Source organism: Macaca fascicularis, chromosome 4 (genome assembly GCF_037993035.2).
Source record: "Macaca fascicularis isolate 582-1 chromosome 4, T2T-MFA8v1.1".
NCBI classification, from domain to species: Eukaryota; Metazoa; Chordata; class Mammalia; order Primates; family Cercopithecidae; genus Macaca; species Macaca fascicularis.
The window spans coordinates 70,882,514-70,905,408 of record NC_088378.1 but is presented as its reverse complement, the minus strand read 5'-3'; the positions used below and the strand labels follow the sequence as shown (position 1 = coordinate 70,905,408).

Below are 22,895 nucleotides of genomic sequence, written 5' to 3'. Positions count from 1 at the left end.
AGTATTTTGGCATTATTACCAGTTCAATTTCCACCAACTTCCTATTTATTCTGGGTTGAATTGTGTACCCCAAAAATTCATATGTTGAAGTACTCATTCCCCACTCCTCTACTTTGGAATGTGACCTCACTGGGAATGAGGTCATTGCACATGTAGTTAAGATGAGCCTTTGGAGTAGACTAATCCACTATGATTGGTGTCTTTATAAAAAGGAGAAATTTGGACACAGACACACACAGAAGCCACATCAAGATGCAAACAGTCATCTACAAGCCAAGGAGAGAGGCCTGAAACCGTTTCTTCGCTCACAGCTGTCAAAAGGAACCAACGCTGCCAACATCTTGATTTCAGTTTTTCAGCCTCCAGAACTGTGAGATTACTTCTTTTATTTAAGACCCTCAGTTTGTGGGGATTTGTTACAGCCCTAAAACACTTATACATCACTCTTACCCATTCTCCACAAAACAGTCCTGAGCTCCACTGAATTAAGATGTGAAGTATTCATTAATTTGCTTTTAATATATAAGAAACAACCTCCAAAATTAGTGGTTCAAAACAACCACCATTTCCTCAGCTTGTGATTCTACAGATGAGCAAATTGAGCTGGGTTCTCCTAGTCAGTTCTAGTCTGGATGGGCTCCACTGATTTTATCTGGATTCTCTCAAACCTTAAAGGTCACCTGGCTAGGCTATGATGGTATCAGCTGGGACATCTAGGAATGATGAGACCTCTCCCCATGTGGTCTCTCAGCCTCCAGCAGGCTAGCTCCAGGAGTTCCAAAAAGCAAAAGAATGAGCCTCAGTGTGAGGGAACTTCTCAAGTCTCACCTTACATTCCATTTTCTATTACTCCATTAGTCAAATCATAAGCCTAGGCCAGATCCAAGGGGTGGGGAAATAGATCACCTCTTTATGGGACAAATGTGAAGTCACATTGCTTGGATGTAGATACAGGGAAGCAAAGAACATGCAATTGTTCTTCATTGCCAAGTTCATTCATTCATTACCAAACTTCACTCCTTTATTACCAAATTCTTTCTGTGATCCCCACAGAAGGTATGAGGCATCATGAGTACAATAAACACATGCATGCACATGTATGCATGCACAAAGCAAATATGGTCCCTGTCTCTATTTTACATATTATTTGAGATATTTAACATGAGAAAGCTTAAATATTTATGTGAAGGTGTAAAATAAAAGTATCCTACAGCAAGTAAAAATATAATCAATGGTGTATATGTGCCACATTTTCTTAATCCAGTAACAAACCTGCACGTTGTGCACATGTACCCTAGAACTTAAAGCATAATAAAAAAAGAAAATATATATATATAATCAATATGCAGAAAGTAGGAGGCGGAGTCTAGAAAGAAGAAATATCTTCTAGTCAAGGAATTCTCAAACAGGAATGACTTTGCACCACAAGGGACGTTTGGCAATATCTGGAGATTTTTTTTGTCATAACTAGGGAATGGGAAGCTTCCACTGGCATTTAGTACCTAGAGGCAAGGGATGCTGCTAAATAATGCACAGCACATCTTGCAACAAAAAATTATCCAATCCAAAATGCCAACAGTCCTATGGTTGAGAAGTCCTGTTTTAGACTGAAGATTCATACCAATGCTGGAAAATCTGGGCATGACAGCTTCTCCTCTCGTTATAGCTGCCCCCTTTCAATAGTCCATTTTATTTGAAACTATTAGGAGAAATAAAACAATGTTTCAGACCCTGGAGGCAGACATCTCTTATTCCTGATGCCCTTTCCTAGGCACCCAGGATGCAAAAATGAGAATGACTCTGCCTCTGCCTTCCAGGAGCCCAGAGTCCAGGAGAGATAGCCTTCCAGTGAGGCCACCTGTTATGGGAAAAACCTGGGACTATAATGTCCCTTCAAACTGGGAAGGAGCCAAGAGACTAAAGAATGACTCAGACAAGTCCAGCTTGGTGTGTAGATTTTATTACGACTTACATACGGGCATTCCTGGGTGACAGCAGGACAACTCCAGAGATCGGTGCCCCCTTCCATCTCCAAGCTGCTTTTAAGCTAATTTTCTGGCTCTTTGCCTACTGTGAGCAATAAGACTCTTTTCCTTGGTATGTTCCCAGATACCTTCTGGGATGGTTTGGGTTCTCAGGGACGCATGCTCCTCGGCTGGTCACCATGGTCTTGGCTCACCAACTGGCTTTCAGAGTTTTAGCAGCAAACATTCACCCCTACGCGACCTGGTGGGTGAACCATCACACTACACCACCTAGATAGGTACCTCCTCTGAGTCTAGCTCTTATCTGGACCTCTGTCTCATGTTATAACTGCTCATAGATGTGTGTGCCTCCTATTAGGGCACAAGCTTCCATAGGGGAGACCTTATCTTATTCATCTCTGGATCCTCAGGGTCTATAATGTCGTTGAATGACACATTTGAGTGGAAGTAATAAGGAGTGGTGCTTCATTCTAGTCCCCACGTTGTCAAATAAGTAAGACGTGTTATGTGTGAAGATGTGTGAAGCCGCATAAAAGCTGCCTGCATCTACATTTCTGCATCTCAGATTCCAGCACCACCCTATATCCCTAATGAGAAGACAAAGTTAGCTTTAATATTCTTTTCATGTAAAATGAAACCTCCCTGAGGTGTCTCTGAATTAGAAACCTCCTGTTCCAGGAAAGCCTGGTCTTTTTCAGGACTGCCCTGTGTCATTGATGGTGATTGCTCTTTTTAGGTCGTTGAATATGTTACCTAATGCTTAATTTTTTACTTTCATTTAAGGTGTCTGTCCTCTCTTTTTCACTGATTAACATGCCTAAAAATATATATATATTTTTTTTTACTATTTGTTTGAATAAATACTCTTGTAACATTTTACTTCCTCGTAGTTTAATAGTCACTGGAAAGCTGTCATTTAAAAATACTTCCTCCCATGTGCAAACATCTGGCCTACCCACTTAGCATTTTGAAATAAGTAGTAATTATCTAACTCTGTTTTGGCATGATATTGGATGACAATTTAAAACTCCAGCATCTATTCCCAAACCTGGTGACTGTTACTGAGCAGAATTCACTTTGTGGGAACACTGGAGTTTAATTTAGCACCACATACTCTTGCCTTCCAAAATTCAAAATTAAGGCCTGGCACTGTGGCTCACACCTGTAATCCCAGCACTTTAGGAGGCCAAGGCCGGAGGATTGTTGAGGTTAGGAGTTCGAGACCAGTCTGCCAAATATGGCAAAACCCTATCTCTACTAAAAACTACAAAAATTATCTGAGTATGGTGGCTCGTGCCTGTAATCCAAGCTACTCAGGAGGCTTATATAGGAGAATCACTTGAACCCGGGAGGCAGAGGTTGCAGTGAGCCAAAATCACACCACCACACTTCAGCCTGGGCAACAGAGCAAGACCCTGTCCCCTCTCTGCTCCATCAAAAAAAAAAAAAATCAAAATTAAGTGTTTGGTACTACTTAGCCACATATTAAGTGAAATCAGAAAAGTTAAAATGTGTCCAGGTGTTAGACATAGAAGAAGAAAGAAATTTTTGCAATTTGGATTCTGAAATTATGACATCCTAGGATTCATAGTTCTTTATAAAAAAAAAAAAATAAGAAGAAGATAGAAGAGGGAGAAGATGAAAGGGGAAGAGAGGAACCTATGAAGCATTACTGGAGACACTGTCATGAGCAGGAGTTTGTTTAGGCTCACCAATAAGGCTGGCCCTTTGGCACTCTTCTCCTAAGCTCTTTGGAATAGAATCTTATTAGAACAGTACTGAGGTGGTTTAGGCAGGTGTTGTGTAATTCTCCAAGATCTACAAATGGGATGTGCCCATTTTTGATAGAGATTGGCTAGCTAATTATCAAACTTGTTTCTCCTCCTCCTGGGGCCTAGAGAAGGTCTACATTTCTTACTCCCTGCAGAGGAGGGTTATCACTGGGTTCTGGCCAATGTACTGTGAGCAGAGGCCATGTATGCCACATGCCATTATCAGTGGCCTTCCTCCTTCTGCTGGTTTGACACAGATGAGCACAGTAACCTGGGAAGCCTGTGTTAAGGGCAGAGTTCAATGACAGAAGGGGCCTGGGTTGCCAAATCACTGCTTGGAAGGGAGTGTCAGATGACCATGAACACTCATTTTAGACTCATTATGGAATTCTTACAGAAAAAATTATAGTAATACGACCTGCCAAATCACTGAGATTAGGGGGTTTAATCTGTTGGAGCAGCTAACATTACCTTAACTAATATACAGTTTCTCTTTAAAGAAATACTTAGAGAGCTTCAGGGAAAGGGAGATTTAAAAGGGGGAGCAATAGACAACTGGGGATGTATTTATTCATTCATTCTTTCTTTCAACAAAGATTAAGTTCCTGCTATGTGTTTGTTGATATTCTATTAAGTAGTGATAGGGAAGTGAACAAAACAGACAATATATCTACGCATGTAGAACTTATATTCTAATAGAGAAAAGGGGGATGGTGTAATAATGTGTAAGTAAAATATATAAGAGTAAATAAACATGAAAAATATCAGAAAAGGGACAGACTGAATCCTAGTGGCAGAGAGCAAGGAGTAGGAAATGTGACTCACTCTGATGGAACCATGCCTGGTTTAGAGTCTGACACCTGAGGCCACTGACTTACACAGGGGAGAGTGTCACGACGATACTCTTGATGGTATAGTTGTGAGACTGGGAATGTTGTGGGTGGGCTAGAGGAGTTGGGATCTTGTAAGACCAACCAGAGATTCCTAGATTCATCATTCTAGAACATAGTGTTCCATAAATATGTGTATACTTTAATAATAAGGAAAAAACATAAGTGCTTATACAGAACATAAACATTTATTGGGCTAGAGGAGTTGGGATCTTGTAAGACCAACCAGAGATTCCTAGATTCATCATTCTAGAACATAGTGTTCCATAAATATGTGTATACTTTAATAATAAGGAAAAAACATAAGTGCTTATACAGAACATAAACATTTATAAGCAGAATTAAAGAGAACTAAGAGCAGTCAATCTTCTAGCTGAAATGTTTACCTTCTACTTTTGCCTGTGCACATGAAAGAAAGTTAAAAACTATATAGAACTGGAGGGTAAAAAGTTTCAAAGTAAAATATAATTAGAATTCAGAACTACATTAAAAATAATAGTGTTGTGATGGCAACGCATTAGTCACAGCTTCTACCAATCATAAGAAAAGAATTAAGGTCAGAAGCAAAAGAAAGAGATAAGTAATACTTAATATTCAGGTATACCTGCTTTGAGAAAACTGAATACAATACATAAGAACTCAACCCCACAAATCAGATAACTTAGGGAGTGATTTTTTATGCTAAAAATAAAAGAACGTTTTGCTCTAGAAGAGTCACTTTAGGATTACTTTAAATACAGAATTTTCAATGGGTATCTATCCTGAACAGATGAAAATTTGCCAAGCCAAGGATTTTTCTAGACATGAGACATTTAATATAAGGATTTGGAAAAGCACTGAACACATGCCAGAATCATTTATACACATTTGTTTCATGTACCAAAATATGTACAAAGAAATGTATTTTCTCAATTTTTGCAGGTTATAGATATTGTAGATATACACACAGAATATGGAGAGGTGAATATTATCAAACATTTATTTTAATATGTATGTACCATATGAGATACATATAACATTTCTCCATTGTAAGAGTGGTTACTGGAAACCGCACTCTTGGTAACTGTCATTATCATCAGATATTCCAACAAATAGGACCAAAGCAAAGTTAACCACAGAGAACTGAATGACTCCGTGGGTAAAAATCAACTTTACACATATACAGAATAAAGAGTTATACCAGCTATGAAGCCTACAGCTTTGAACTACAGAAGTTGAAGTGGCAGTTTATAAACAATAGAAATGGATTAAAAATTAAATTGTCCTGGCTAGTGATTAAAAATAAAATGCTAAAGTAATATCCATCAAAAATGTTCACAAGATAAAGAGAAAAGCACAACTTCTGAGGTTGTGCTCAGGGGCTGCAGGAGGTAACAGGGAAGGAAAGGAAAGGACAAACCAGGCAGATCCTGACTGTGACTGAACTCTTTCAACTAGAGAATCTCTGCTTTAGCTGTTGTTAAAAATAGAATTCAATGTAAGCTTACAAAATGATTTACCTGCTAATTTTTTAGAATTTTTAAAACATTTATAATTTTACAATGAGTATAATTTGATCATTCATTATACACAGGACAAAATTCAATCCCAGAAACATATAGTGACTTTCCCAAAATCTCCCAGCTAATTAATGCTAACCCAAGTCTCCAGTTTACCAAATCTGCTACACTTCCAGTTGATGGTGGTATTATCAATAATAAATATACTAGAATCTACAGTACATATTGGATAAACAGATTAGAGAAAATTACTATCACAGAAAAATTGAAAATAAAAGATACATACGTAGCATGTACTATCTTCTTACTATATGTCAGGCATGATTCTAAACATTTTATAATTATTATCTCATTTAATACTGGAAACAAGCCCTCCTCTACACGTTGGAAAAGAAAATACAAAAGTGTTAATTTGCCTTCCCAAGTGACACAGAGGAGTAGACATATTTTAAACCTACGTGGTCTGATTAATACCCCATGCTCTTAACCATTCTTAAAGGATGTAGCATATAAAGATGCAGCACATAACAGTGGCGGTCCCAGGATTGAGGCTCAGAAAGGACCTGACACAGAATAGCACTGGAATAGGACCGACAAAGTAGCAATCCAAGAGATCAGAGAGGGAAAATTGCAAGATTTTTAAAGATAGGTTTGACTTTAATATTTGTCCATTTATCAAACAAATGTTTGTTGAATGTTGACCATGGGCAAGCACCGTTGTAGCCAGTGGGGAGTCAGAGGTAAAAGTGACATTATCTCTGCTCTTATGGATCTTATGTGCAATAAACAAGAAATGCACACGTGCAGAAGAAAAATATCAGAGAGTAATAAGTATTATAGAGAATTCAAATCTGACAGTATAATGGAGTAAATTGGTGGCTAATTTAGATTAAAAGGCCAGGAATTAGCTCTCTGAAGAGGTGTCATTTGAGCTGGTATCTGAAGGATAAGAAGTAGCCAGCCATAAAAAGTTCAGTGGGAAGAGTATCCCAACTAGAGCAAACCAGGCCAAGTTTAGAGACAGAGGAGTGTAGTTGGTTTCATCGTGAGCAACTCATTGGAGAAATGGCTTAAGATGAGACTGGAGGGATTGATAGAGAGCAGCATCCTGAGAGAAAAATGTTATTTCCAAGTGCAATGAAAAGAAACAGGAGTGTTTTATGTGGGAGGGTAACATGACCTGAATTACTTTCAAGAGCATCATACAGCAGGTCGCTTGTGCGGAGAGGGTTTTAGAGGGTAAGGGGGAAGCAGGAAGAGCACTGAGGAGGCCACGCAAGATTCCAAACCAGTTGAAAGACAGTAATGGTTTGAACAAAGGCAGTGGAGACAGAGGTGAAGAGCAGTAGATTTGGGGGAGATGTTTAGGATATAGGCACAGCGGGGCTTGTTGATGTGGGGAATGAGGGAGAAAGAGGAATTCAGGATAAGCTCTTGACATTGCACAGAGTTCAGTTAAAATGGGAACTGAGAAAACACTGTGCTTTTAGGGAAAAAAAAAACCTCACATCTGAAGCTTTTCCAAATTATGCAGAAAAAAGAAAATAATCACGGGAAAGGCACATGTGGCTGGAGTTCAAAGACAGCATAATAACAGTCTTTTAAAAACCATTATATTACTGCTACATTTGTCGTTCAAATGATGACTGGAGCTTGACCAAGGAATTCAAATGAAAAAGTAACAGGCAACACAAAGATGCTTTATAAATTCAAAAATGCAGATGCTAAGTAAAATAAACACAGATTCACCTCACTCAAACCATATTTAAGCCTGGGTAATTTGTATATTTATTTAATTTCTATGAGTGCATTCGAGTGAGATTTTGGAGGGTTTTCTTTCCGCAAATGTATCAGAAACTATCCCTCTAAATGAGTATTGTCCCCTTCAAAATAACTGCCCTGGGAGAAAATAAAACTTATTCTAATGCTATTGTAATTGCTCAAAAATTGTCTTGGAACTGCTCTGTGAGGTTTACTTTCAGAGCCAGCAGCACATTCTCAGAGCAACAAGTCTACATCATTGGGGGTGGGCTTACTCAAAGAGTCTGAGGCGCGGAGCCCCGCACGGCTGACGAAGTTCAGTTCTCTCATTGTGGCTCTGCGGTGTTCTCAGAAAGGGCGCAGCAACTGAGCCCACGCTCTCTGGTGTGTGCAGGCCATCACACCCACAGAGCACTCAGACACAGTAAGAATTCTGTACGATAAGCCTGATGGACAGGTTAACCTCGTGGGCTGAATTTTTTATGAGCGAAGCCATCGGTATCAAAAAAACGAGTCCACATTGTACTCAGAGGCAATTCTTTGGTGTAACCTTTTTGCTTAGGGCAGGGATAGTGTATGTTCCACTCCAATTCTGATAATTTCTTTCCACACCATCCTAGATAGGACATGTTTTACCATTGATTTCTATGTTTTAATATATCATGTTTCACAGCTTGGTTCAGGGAAGACAGCATATACCTATACACCTTCCCATGTACCTAATGGGAAGACTTCTCTGCCTGTTCTTTAGTACAAAATACAAGTACAACTTGCCTCATTTCTGAGTTTTACTTTTAAGAATGCCTATATACCTTTGTCTAAATTAAAAATTTTAGCCACCCTTCTGATAGTTAATTGTTTATTTGAACGCACCAAATGTCTGACCTTCTTAAAGATTCCGTGTATTATACTGTAAATGGATGAGTGGTTCCAACATTTTCAGGCACTTTTTTCAAGAATGGAAAATCCATTGACATTGCTTTTTCTCACAAACTTCTCTTGACATGTCTAGTGTCTCATTTTGCATATTTGTTCAGTCACACATAGAAAAAAAAAGAACGAAGTTATTTACTCTCTGAAATTGCTGCTAGTTTACATGTTGTCAAAAGCAACATGTAATTCTATTCACTTTCTTTGCTAACACAAGAAGGACTGGCCAAAGTACTGCTGTTGCTGGTAGAATAGGAATTTGTATTATTCTTCTGATGATTTAGATTAATTGCACATGTACTCAAATTTACTACACAGAATAAATTATTTACTGTACTTTGAAATTGATTACATAATTGTTTTACTTCCCACGTAAAAAAAAAAAATTTAAAGGAATGGAAGCATTCTATTCTATTTTTGGATCAATCTTAAAATAATCTCCTTTCAGGTATAGGCACCCCTTACCTTTCCCTTCCACTCCAGACAAACACTACTGGGTCAGGAGATTTTCCCCCAAAGAGTCAACATTATGAAAATATGTTACTTGGAGGCAATATTTATTTTCAACTGTGATGGACATCTGGGCTCTAGTCTAAAAGAAAGAGGGAGTAGAAAGCTGATATATTGGGACAAAAGGATCTTAGAGATGTGCCTCAATGGTATATTATTGAGCCCTGTAATAGAGTTAACTCTGAAATGAAGTTACAAGACGTTCTAGATGCGAACACTTCCTGGACTTGATGGATCAAACATTGGGCTCGTCTGTCACAAATGAATATAGTCAGGGTTGACAGATACAGAAGGTCAATGATACTCCATTTTATATAAGAGACTAGAGCATCCATGAATTTTTTATCTTTCGGGGTGGCAGGTCTTGGAAATCAATCCTTCATAGATACCAATGAACAAGTGCATACGGAAGAGAAAAAGAAATTTCAGTCATTCTTTGTGCCTGTGGCTTACATGTAAAAGAGCAGTCAAAATGCTTTTCTCAATTTTATCATTGACTCACATTTATTAGTTTGATGCAACTTGAGATCAACTAAGAGTTCATTGTCAAGATTTGTCTTGTATATAAAAGCAGGCAAAGGTAAATTCAAAATGCATTATCCTTTCGTTTTCAATACCATTCTTAAAGCAAATTAAGAAAAGTCCAAATTTAAAAATCAGGACTAGTTGTAACTTCATTTTAAAGAGGGAACCTGAGTGTTCAGATAGCTTTCATTGGTAGTGTCGATGAAAACTAACAATAGCATCAAAAATATGCTGTTACTACCAGAGACTTTTTCATTTAATCTTTCAAAGCTGTATGAAAACTACACAAAATTTAGCCCCATGGCTAAACAGTTATATGTCTTCTAAAGCTTCCCTGCATTCTAACAATGTTAATTTTCATATCAACAAACAAGAACATAAGTAGATCATATACTTAAAATTTTAATAAAATCCAGGATATCCCTGCCAGTACATACATGCAACCAATATAATCCCCTATGTTCTCCACAATTAAAATGAATGAAAATTCTAGAAATTCCACTATGTATATGCAACCAATATTATCCCCTATATTGCTCTATAACTACAACGATTAAATTGTAGAAATATGTAAGCAAATTTATTTAGTTAAGGAGATAAAACAAACAATGCACACATGCTATGGATGTATACAGTTTTTCACCTTTCTGAATAAGCATTCCCAGAAAAACAAAACTGCTTAATGATTCAATCAAGTTTAATCCTAACAGTTACCCATGTGCCACTTTGGATGTAAACAAAAAATATCAATTTCAGATATAATTATATATAGCTCAGAAGTATATCCTTCTAGTTTGAGTTAAATACAGCATGGGGAAATCACACAAAGGACTGAACTGTTACAGGTATACAATTCTATTTTCATAGATGAATAATTGGTCATTCATATCCCTGTCTGCTGCATGCCCTTTGTATCCTTCTATTGAATCACCAATTCCCTATTCCATAAAACATAACTGTTTTAGGGGCACCAGCTTTTTTATGCTCCTCTTTGTTTTTTCCTGTCACGTCCTGTTTCTCTTTATTGTTATTCCATTTAAATTGTTTAATATCCTCCTGATTTGGGTTCATGATCATTTTCCTTATCATTTTACTTTGTTGTTGTCTTTCAACTCTTCCTCTCTACCTGTAACTGTCTTCTTCTTTTGATGTCTACTAAAGGATAGTGAGTGAAACAATTTGCTCTAGTTTATTTAGGTTTTTGTTTTATCTTGTTTTAATGAGATTTTGTTCTTTCTCAATTATCTCTCTTTTCTTATCAGTTTTTGTGTAGTAGGACCAGTCTTCCAAGAAAAAAAAAAAACACCAAGACAGGATTAAATGTGCAAATATTCTATTGGAGAAAATCGCTATATCAAAAAAGGAGCCAAGTAAGATTGGGAGAGCCATCAGACTGCTATGCAAGTTTTACACTAGTGAAGGTTGTGGGGAAGCAGCCTAGACTTCTACTCAATGTAGGGCATGATCAGGATTGGCAGCACCTACCAGCACAGCAGAAGTGCTAGCCCTTGCCCAGGAATTATCTGGACTACTTCTGCATGCCCAGAAAATTTTGAGGATGTTTTAGCATAATAATCCTCAGAGGTATTCATCCAAATGTCCTCTATGATTCAGGTTCTCAGATTTCCCCTGGTACAGCACTGGTTCCATGAGACACCTGCCTGCTCTGAGCATTCAAGTGTTGGAACTCCGAAACCCTACCAATTAGGTCTTCAGCCTGCAGTGTCTGCCTTTCCACTACAGGTAATAAAGACATCTTTCTAGGCAACCTTGGAAGTTCTCTGGTTCTTACGTTTAGCTTGATTATTAATAGCTCTCAGCATCTCACTGTTCTTTTCTTTTATTATCATTATCTAGGTTTTCAATACAATTTAGCAGTAATTAGCCAACTCAAATGCCTTGTAGGCTTTGTATGAACTCATGGTACCTGCAGAACTGAGACTTTGTTGCCAATAGCAGAGTCCTCAATAACACAGCCATATGGTAATATTTCCTGCCTCATTTTCTCCAGTTGGTCACTCCTGTTTTCTAAAGTGGCTCCTTCCAAAATAACTGCCTGCACACAAGTGCTTGTTTCAGGCTCTACTCTCCAAGGAACTCAAACTAAGACAGTTGATTCCCAGAATATCCAGAAAGCAATGCCTCAGGATGGGATTCTCGACCTAGATCACTCACCAGATAGACAAGAACATCTATTAAATGCTGGTGGCAGTAATCATAGTGGGGACTGTAGCATCACAATGACCAAGTCCCTGAACACAGTGGAGGAAAGAGCATTCAGTTAGACAGTCATCCTAGTACTTGAACAATATGAAACAAAAGTATAGTCGTAAAGACCTTGGAGTTGGCTGGCATTTGTTGCCATGGAAGTCTTAAAGAAAGAGAAATCTTTAAGGATGCAAAGACCTAAAGGATACCATTTTATCTTTTCCTTCCTGAAAGACCCTGAAAATAAACACTTTAAAATGAACAGATTAAAGTGAATGTAAAAACTAGTAAAAGATATTAGCAGAGTCCCTGGCACTTAAAACAGGGCCATCAATCTGTTGAATGATTCTTTTATGATTCAAACAGTTGAGCTGGAGGGATTGCTACCAACAAAAATAATAGGCAGAAACCAAAACTATTCCAAAGTGACTAAGGGCAGCCTGGAAAGATAAAGAAAGTTTTGTGGAGAATGGGAACATCTTAGCCTATGGGGATGGTAACTGCAGGTTAATGCTCAAATTCGTGTTCTCACACACATTTTCCAAAAGCATGCTCTTTGCTTTGCAGAGCTCTGGTGAAACAGAGCTCATCTTGGCTACAGCAGCAACATCAGAAATGTATCAATCTTCCGTCATGCTCTTCCCACACGTGCGACCTGTGGTCACCTCCCAATAAATTACATGTATCCAAGTCCTTGTCTCATTCTTTGCTTTCAGAGGAGCCCAAACTAAGAATGACAATAATCAGCTCTGCCAGCTTCTGGTTTGGTCAGAGCCTACATGATCAGATGGCTCTGGAGAGGGCAGTAGGAATAGAGGGAAAGGAATGTGTCCAGGAAAGCCAGGCAAGCTCAGACTCAATGATATCTGCAACAGGACATATGAAGATGACCAAGCCAGCCCCTTGTAGAGTGCCTTTAGATTTTGCATTACTCATCTGCCATATTTCCCTAGCTCTAATACTTACACCTGATTCAAGGTTCTGCAGCTGAGGTTTACCTACATAACGTAGTGGTTATTAAACCCATTTATGCCTCATGTGCCATTATTGGAACGCTAAGCATGTGGGAGTTATTTATATCCTACTGCTCAAGGTCATTTTCAAGGTCTGATTGCAAAAATACAAAAAAAAATTGCAACCTCAGGCATAAATGGGTTAAAAAATCCTGCAAGAGTAAGGTAAACACTGTGGGCAATTGTTAGAATGAAGGACTGAGTCAATTATTGAGTTAAAGAGTGGGACAAAGGGGCACATCAGAGGACTCCAGTTACCAGAATAAATACTAGTGTATATGTGGTCACAGGAACAATATGGAAACCCTGTTGTTAGAATTAGACCTCAATTTAAGAACCACACTTATTATAAGGTTATCTGGAGGCTGAATCCTGGAATGCCTCATTACTGACAGCATCCCATATCCTAAAATATGGTAAATAGCACAGAGTAGAATGGTGGTTACCAGAGACTGGAGAATGGAAGAATGGGGAGAATGTCACAGGGTAGAAAGCCTCAGAAGAATTAAGGGGGTTTTTTGAGGTCTATTTACAGTGTGATGAGTGTAGTTTATAATAGTGCATGTACACTATTCAAAATTCTCTAAATTTCAAATGTTCTCACCACCAAAAAAAATGATGAGTATTTGAGGTGACAGGTCAATTAGCTTGATTTAATTATTCCACATTGTATTCATAAATCATAACATCACTTTGTGCTTCATAAATATGTTACAACTATAACCTGTCAATTTTAATAAAAATTTTAAAATGAAATACAATATGGTTAAACTCAGGCTGTGATCAGTCACTGAGAAGGAGATGTGAGACTTTCAAGGTCCTGCTAGCAATGGAGCTAATGTCACAATTTCAGAACTATGTGGCATTCCAGTGGCGATTCTCCCCTCTTAAAAGTGGGAATGAAGCCAACAATGCCAATCCTGCACTCTTCCGAGATATAAGTTAAAATCTTCTATAAATTAAGCCTTAGAAATGCCTCCCTCCCTTCTCTCATTTGTAGATTAGTGAATCAGACCCATGATCTAGAAGTATTCTTTATTGTAAGTTAGTTATCAATAGATTTTTAAGAAAGTTACAGACATTTATGACAGTACGTATAGTTTATTTACCTTTAAATGTTCTCTTTACTTTTCTTGATCATGGTCAATATCAGCCTATTTCTTTCATATATAAGGAAAACTTTTTGTCTACTAAATCATCACTCTTTAACTTTCTGCTTTTCCTGTAGTATACCCAAAGTTGAGCTTCACCTGAATGTCAGTATGCTAAAGGTTTCCTCATTTATAATAACTTTAATAGTATTATATATCAATATTAATTCACGTAGCTTGTTTCCATTCCTAAAAACATTTTAATTTTAGTGTTATCTCCCTCACATCTGTCTTCATTCCTCCAGCTTCTATCCCTACCGTTCATCATTTACGCTACGTCATAATATCACCTACATCCTAACAAAATAAAGCAATGGCATCAATGCTATGGCCCCTTCCTGACAGGTAAATTTGTGGGTTCAGCAACCTTTGAAATGCCCCCATAAAACCAACTTCAAATGTGTATTCACAAACTCACATAAATTCTTTGGTGGTGTGATGCTGAGACCCGTAGGCAATGATTTAATGTTGCACAGTTAATCTGTGAGAAACTGTATCTATTACTTAGGTACTGACTATAATAATGCTAATACCAAGGTTTTTCTCTCAAAAAGCAGTGTAAACAATACACTTGTAGAGTTAGGGATAAAAGTTCACAGTAATCATGACAATCTTGATCCAAACACATTTATGATGATGTTCTATTAATCATTTACATGGCCCCTTGTGTTTGATTCTATACCATCTTCATTCTCAATAAATCTAAGGCATTTGCGTTAAACCAAAGAACAATTACATGGTATTCTGATGTCTAGAAAGATTCCTTTTCATCAAACCTGGTTTGTTTTCCTACACATGAGTTGGGACTCAGGATATTCTCTGGGATGTTTTCTTTCACAGGTTGAGGGCAGCCTTCAACCCCTTCTGAGAAAGTTTACCACCTAATGTTCTGAGACTCAAATGCTTCTTCCACCTTTCCTTTTGTATTTCCCCTAAACAGCACTTTGAGGTATTCTTATTTTCTGTATTCTATTTAATTGATATAAAATTATATTACAACAAAACATGACAAAACTTTCCTTCTGAGAAGTTTAGGTGGAAATATGCTATTTGAAGTTTCTTGGAAACAACACTTTATGGGGACCCTGCCATCTGGTATCAATAGGGTTTTTTGTTGTTGTTGTTGTTTTTGAGACCGAGTCTCACTCTGTCGCCAGGCTGGAGTGCAGTGGCACAACCTTGGCTCACCGCAACCTCCGCCTCCCAGATTCAAGCGATTCTCCTACCTCAGCCTCCCGAGTAGCTGGGACTACAGGCACAAGCCACCACGCCCAGCTAATTTTTTGTATTTTTAGTAGAGATGAGGTTTCACCATGTTGGCCAGGATGGTCTTGATCTCTTGACCTTGTGATCCACCCATCTCGGCCTCCCAAAGTGCTGGGATTACAGGTGAGAGCCGCGGCACCCAGCCAATAGTTACTATTTATCAATAATATCATGTGTTCTGTCTGTCAAGTATTATCGAAATTTATTATCTTCTGTCCTTGTTGAATGCCTGAGCACTCAGCTGGGTCTGAAAAAACCTAGCAGGAGTAGATTTTCTTTGACATATTCTGGAACTGCTCTCTCCATGAGGTGTCATCTTTCCCTTATATTTAAATCAAAATAAAGACAAGAAGACACATACAAAATGTAAGATCATACTTAGATTTCAAAACCTGTTATCTAAGGCTCTGCCTAATTTAGTTCCCAAACTTTGCAAACCGATATCCTTTTTCAACATTGTATTACATAGTCAATGATCTAGTATATCTATATCATTTATTAAATTATGCTCATATTTCACAGCTTTTTGCATTCACATCCTTACCCATGCAGTTTCTTCCACCTAGAATGCTCTCTCCCAATTTTTGTCTTACCTTTTTGTTTGCTTCTGCACATAAGCCATCTTTCATGGCGCAGTTCAAATGGTACCACACTCATGAAGCTTTTTCCAATTGATCACAAATAGATTTAATATTTTTCCTCTGCTAAACTTCTATAACATGCCCCTTTTCCCTATAATTCTTGCCATTATAGCCATTGTTTGTAGTTACACATGAATTTGTTTCATACCATTTCCTGAAGGAGGCTTCCAGGGCTTTCTTGTCCTTTAGATCCAGAAACCATTGAAGATTGCTCTATAGGAAACATGTATGTAATAGGCTACATTGAAAGCTACAGGAAGAATGTTACAATAACTATCAGTTTCATTCTAATATTTTAAGTAACAATCATTTCTAAAATTAGGGGAATTTTCTATTTGCTAGTCATTATCTTAGGTGTAGAACTGTTGTAGAAATGCTTTGAGGTATGTACCCAGATCAGAACAACCTCCTTTCTTCAAAATTGCCATCATTGTATGAAGGGTGGGTCTGTGACAATGTTACCAATACTATTTTACCCTACATCCTAGCTACAGTTGATTGGCCAGAGGTAAACATTAATTCTTACTGGGCCTGTGTCATGGGAATAGTAGCCCGGGCTGCTGATATCCTACCCTTCTATACAGAGAACAAAAAAGATCTATCGCTAGAAAGAATATACAGACATTTAAGCTTCACTAGCCATCCCAACACGCATCTATACCACCCATCAGGTCCCACTCTGTTTTTCAAGCCTCTGTCTTTCCCTCTCCTCTCTCAACCTGTTGCCCCAGTGATCACATGCTTATTACATATTATGCTCGGCAGTTTAGCCATCTCTTTATGTTAACTGTCTCCTTCAAACTATGCCCTTTGGCAGATTGGAAAAATATGATTATACAATATACCTTCCTTGGTTTGTCTAAACAAAAATGTTATTTTGTTTTAAACAAATTTGCTCACCTCTAAATCAAATCCTGCTGGCAAAATGATATAGGCAGGTTTATTCAATTACCAATTTCAGAGAGTCTCAGCTTCCTAGCCTTTCATCTGTACTGGTGAACTGCAGAGGGGAAGTAGCAGATCTTAACAATTCCAAGGCTCTGAGAATCAAAGTCACATGCTTCTTTTGACCAAAACTTCCAGGGTCTTCTAGGAATGATGACGCTTAGGCTAAGGCACAGTCTTCAAATGCTAAAGTAAACTTAGCTTTTTGATAGCTGCTGTCCTGATTGGAATTTACGTGGAAATAGGAGGACTATATTTTATTCTTTTATTACAGCCACTATATTTTGTTAAAATACTTCTTAGTACATTATCTTGGATAAATCCTAGATGGTATTCATATATTACTCCAAATTACATAAATTATCATATTTTATACAAAAACGATATAGTAAAATAAATACTGCTCTTACTAGGAACATCTTAAGCGAGGGAGAAACTGAGATATGACATGAGGCCTGATTTCTGCTACCTGTCCCATGGACTAAAGTTTAGTTTCAAATTGGCAGGACAGTCCATCCCTAGTATAATAAATATTTCAATCATGACTTTACTGAGTCATGTGTAGATTAAAAATCAAAATTATATTAGCTACATGGGAAGGGATATTGCATGTTACAACAGATACTGGAGTTCAATGCTAACATTTTGTTCTTTGGGATTCCTTTGTATGTTTAGGCTTTTTAAAAATGGAAGAGAAGAGAAGGAGGGATCTATCATCAGCTCAAATTTGTTTTGCAGAAATAAGGTGGTTTATGGTCACAGGTCTACATGTTTCTGGTTGTGTTGTTGCTCAATATAGCTATATTTTAGATATTATTATTACCATTATTTAAACTGCAAATACCAGTAATATTGCATCTTCCACAGTCTGAATCATTTATGGAAAGAGCTAATAGACCTCACAAGAAGGTAGTTTCACACTGGGAAGGTGTTAATAGATATAAACTGTGCAATTTGCTGAAATTGGCATGATATCTTTATTATACCCTCTGAGCACAATTGGGCCAAATTTGACACTCTAAATTGCTATCATTTGAAGCTCTCTGGTTTTATTATTAAATACAAGCCTAAAATTTTTTATATTTGCAAAGAAAAGATAACTTTCCTAATATTTTTAAAAATTAGTTGTAATTATATGTGGCATTATGGCATCATTACCTTCTTTGGAGACTAAGAGACACAGGTAGACTTCTCAAAGGGAGATAAAGCAGAAGGCACAGGGGGATCCGTGTGATACCAGCCCAGAGATGGAGAAGTCAGGCTATGCTCAGGGCAGTGGCAAAAATAAGATATGGCAAGAACACAAGATGCAGGGGAGAGGTAGAGACAAAACTAGGAAAATAGTTTGGGTTCAAATTGGGAAAGTTTTTGAATGACAGGCTGAGGAAATTATATTTTATTCTTTAAGCAATAAAGATACACTAAAGGTTAAAGCAGACAAGTGATATAGCAGGAGCAGTTCTCAAACTCTGGAAACAATACGAGATATCAGGAAGACAGGCACAAAACAGGAAAAAAACCATTTAAGGATAAATTGCATATTAATGAATGTGTTATAAATAGGATACTCTAACAATAAACGACTATAACTTTCACATCACTCTACTACAAGAACCCACATCACTCATGATTTAGGATGTGGTAGGTCTACTGCCAAACCTCCACTCAAAGTAGCTAGGGGAACTATCATACAGTCATGTGTTGCTTCATGATGGGGACAATTCCGAAAAATATGTCTTTGGGTGATTTCATTTTTGTGCAGACATCATAGAGTGCACTTACACAAACCTAGATGGTGTAACCTGCTACACACCTAAGCTATATGGTATAGCCTATTTCTCCTAGGAGAAAAGCTCGTACAACATGCTACTGTATGAATATTGTAGGCAATTGTAACACAATGGTATTTGAGTATCTAACAATACCTAAACATAGAAAAGGTACAATAAAAATAGCATACCTGTATAGGGCACTTACTATGAGTGAACTTTGCAGGACTAGAAGTTGCTCTGAGTGAGTCAGTGAGTAAGTGATGAGTGAATATTAAGGCCTAGGACATTACTATACACTGCTGTAGACTTTTCAACACTGTACACTTAGGCTACACTCATTTTTAATTTCTTTCTCCAATAATAAATTAACCTGAGCTTACTATAACTTTTTTACTTCATAAACTTTTAACTTTTGACTCCTTTGTAAAACCACTTAGCTTAAAATACATATTGCGCAGCTATACAAAACTATTTTTTCTCCATATCCTTATTTTATAAGCTTTATTCTATTTTTAAAATTTTAAACTTTACATTTTTTTTCTAAAAACTATGACTCCTACACAGGGTCAGAGTCATCAATATTGCTCTGTCCTACCACCATATTCTTGTTGCACTGGAAGATCTTCAAGAGCAATAACATGCATGGAGCTCTCATCTTCTCTTATAACAATGCCATCTTCTGGAATACCTCCTGAAGGACCTGCCTAAGGCTGCTTTACAGTTAACTTCTGATGTAAATGACGAGTTGATGGGTGCTGACGAGTTGATGGCTGCAGCACACCAACATGGCACAAGTATACATATGTAACAAACCTGCACATTATGCACATGTACCCTAGAACTTAAAGTATAATAATAATAAATAAATAAATAAATATAATATAATAATAAGTAGACGGAATTTATTTTTTAAATAATAATTTAAAATGTAGTAAATACTTAAACAAATAACAATCACTTATTATCAACTATTATGTACTGCATACTTTTATGTGCCAGACTTTTATAGGACCAGTAATGCAGTAGGTTTTTCTACACCAGCATCACTGCAAACATGTGAATAACATTGTGCTATGACATTATGGTGGCTACTATGTCACTCAGCAATAGCAAGTTTTCAGCTCAATTCTAGTCTCCTGGGACCAACACTGTATAAACAGTCTATCGTTGACCAAAATGTGATTACGTGGTACATGACTATATATTAGGCACTATTCTCCTTTGTTTCTACCACCTTAAACAGTCTAATATAAGTGTACAGAAAATGTTTACCAAAAAAAAATAAACCTAAACTCTGCTAATTGCCAAAGATAATGTATTGTCTATGGCTGCTTTTAGGCTATGAAAATGAAGTTGAACAGTTGCAACAGAGAAACTGTAATTTCAAAACCTAAAACTTTTACTATCTGGCCCTTTAAGAAATGGTTTGCCAGCCCCTGTGCTAAGCTACTATCTGCTTCTAGAGGGTGGCTTCTTTGTTATTCCCTAAACAATCACTCCAGAAATGCCTTACAGTTTCTCACTAGCTTCCTTCTGCCTTTCTAGGTCACCATTGCCTTTTTCATCTCTCTATTTCCTGTGCAGCAGCTGGAGAGGGACTGCTCCAGAGGCAACTTGCCATCTTGTCAGCCAGGAGTGGCCAAGTGGACACTTCAGATCCTATGATTGCTTTGGTCACCTGTGAAGATAAATCAAAATGCACTCGACATGTCTAGGTGGAGCCGTGACACTTCCAGGACTATTCAACAGAATTTCAAAATAAGTTGTCCACGCTTCATGCCCACACAGCTCCCTTCTGCAGCCCCCTTCATCCTGCTTCAGAACCTCACTGCATGAACACAAAGTTTTTGATAAAACTCCTAATGATACATAAGACTGGAAAATGGTAATAATTGTGTTTCACCCTATCCCAACAAAAGACAAAAAGAAAATAAGTATGTGTTCAAGAGACTTGCAATTTTATCGTCGCTAGCTGACTGTGCTAATAAATGTCCCAACGAAATCCATGTTTTATTACAGAGCCCTTGAATCTACAGCTATTTTCCCTCCCTGGCAAATGAAGAAGCAAGTAGAGTGCTCTTATCAAGCTGAGGCTGACAGCTAGGATGCTCTTTATTGCCACAAAATAGGCAGGTGTTTTTTGACAGTGCATAGTCATGGATAAACTCCAAATATCCTCCATAATTTTGTGCTAAAAGGTCATCTTTATTCATTTCTCGGCATGTTCAGAAAAAGATAGATAGATATACAGAATTAGAATCTTTTCATCGATGTCAGAAATCCAGGGAAGAAAAATATTCCTTCTTTTAATGTCTACACATGACATCAGCATGGTGCACTTCAGTTTGAATCTGTAATCTGAATGAGCAGCAATAAACATAACATGGAGCAAGCAGAATGATAGTCAAAATGTGGCAAAATGCAGCATAACACATTGTCAGAACACTCAGAATGCAGTAAAAATATGGGGAAAATATTTGAAGGATTGTTTCAGCATGTCTTTGAAAGTTCTTAGAGTCCTTTTTGTGATACAACAAAAGCGAAACTTAAACCAATGCATTTCATTGGACTCTTAAAGCAAACAGCCGACAGTTAGATTACCTTAATTTGCAGAGAACTGCCAGCTAACACTGTTTATTGCATGCATCACTTTTTGTTCACAGCACTGTGGGTCTTTATGCAGGCTCAAGAGATCAAATGCACTCCTTCTGCCACCAGGATCTATAGCTAAAGGTTCAAGATGAAAGGGTGTATAGCCAAAGACAGAGATATGAACACAGATTATTTTAAAAAATAAAATGCTTTCACTCAGAAATGAAATAGCTCAGATGGTTGTTAAGTACATCAGCTGTGTAGAAAGAACAATTAATGTGTTGGTTATTTTCTCTGATATGTAACAACCTTAATTCAAAAAAGGATAACGTCTCCTGGTATGCTGCAGAATTTGTATTACATATAACACTTTTTTTCCTAAAGCAATTTGATTAATAATCTTTTCATATCCAGAGGCAGGTAGAATGGAAAGAACATGGGCATTGAAGGTAAGCAAACAGGGTTAGAATTCTGGATATGCCACTTATTCTATACACGACCTTGGACAAGTCACTTGGCCTTAGCCTAAGTTTTCTCAGCTGGAATTATAACCACCTCACAGAATCATTGGAATAAAGTAACACATGTTTAAATCAAGCAGCTGACTATTAACTTTATTACACTTTGAGTCTCTTATTTGGCCTTCTGAAAAATTCAGTCAGGTGGGAGGGCTGGTACCATGGTTCTTTTTTTCTGTACATATCACATATGTTCAAAGACAGAGCCAGGAAAGTAAGTCTCCCCACAGCATGCTTTGGGTTCCTTCTACCATATACATTATGATAATGTCACTAAAATGGCTGCAAACTTATAAGAAGTAGGCAGATTTGCACTGAGTTACTCATGAGCTAATCAAGCAGTCTTTTGTCTTTATTGTATCAACACTTAGGATCTGTAGAGAAGCAGGAAAGCATTCAGCCAAATACTAATACTATCACTGAGAATGCCAAAGGTGAAAGGAGACTATGGTCAGATCCCAGAAACAGTGGAGACAGGCCATCTAAGTCTCAGCTGGCTAAAATAAATATGAAACCGAGGTCAGTAGGAGATGCAATTGGAAAGTAATATTTTAGAAAAGGTAAGTAAAAGAAGCATAGTCTAAGAGCATTTTGAGGACAAGGCAGCAGGGGTTGATGAAGATACAAAAGGAAAAAATCAAGAAGACTGTTCAAACGGTACAGAAATAACATTGCTCAAAGTGTTCTGCCAGAGGCAGAGCTTCTTTTGAAGGTCCATTTTCTCAACCCTAGAATATTGTCTCTACTCATTGGAAAGGCACAGTGCTTTGAGACAGCATTGGATACTCTGTTAGTCATCACTTGAGGCATTTCAAACAGGGGACACTTAACACAGGGATTTGGCTTCCCAGTAATTAAAGAGTTAGGAAGCAAAATAGGGGATGAACAGGCAACCCAAAGATTAGCAACAGCAAGCT

The 22,895-nt window shown here is 37.6% G+C and overlaps 1 long non-coding RNA gene across 1 annotated transcript in view; it reads left to right on the top strand.

The window, feature by feature from the left end:
• Positions 1-22,057, top strand: part of LOC141410215 (uncharacterized) — a 30,308-nt gene extending 8,251 nt beyond the window's left edge. Inside the window, exon 2 of the long non-coding RNA XR_012434424.1 lies at positions 20,414-22,057. This is a non-coding gene — a long non-coding RNA (uncharacterized lncRNA). The remainder of the gene's footprint in view (positions 1-20,413) is intronic.
• The last annotated feature ends 838 nt before the right edge of the window (positions 22,058-22,895 follow it).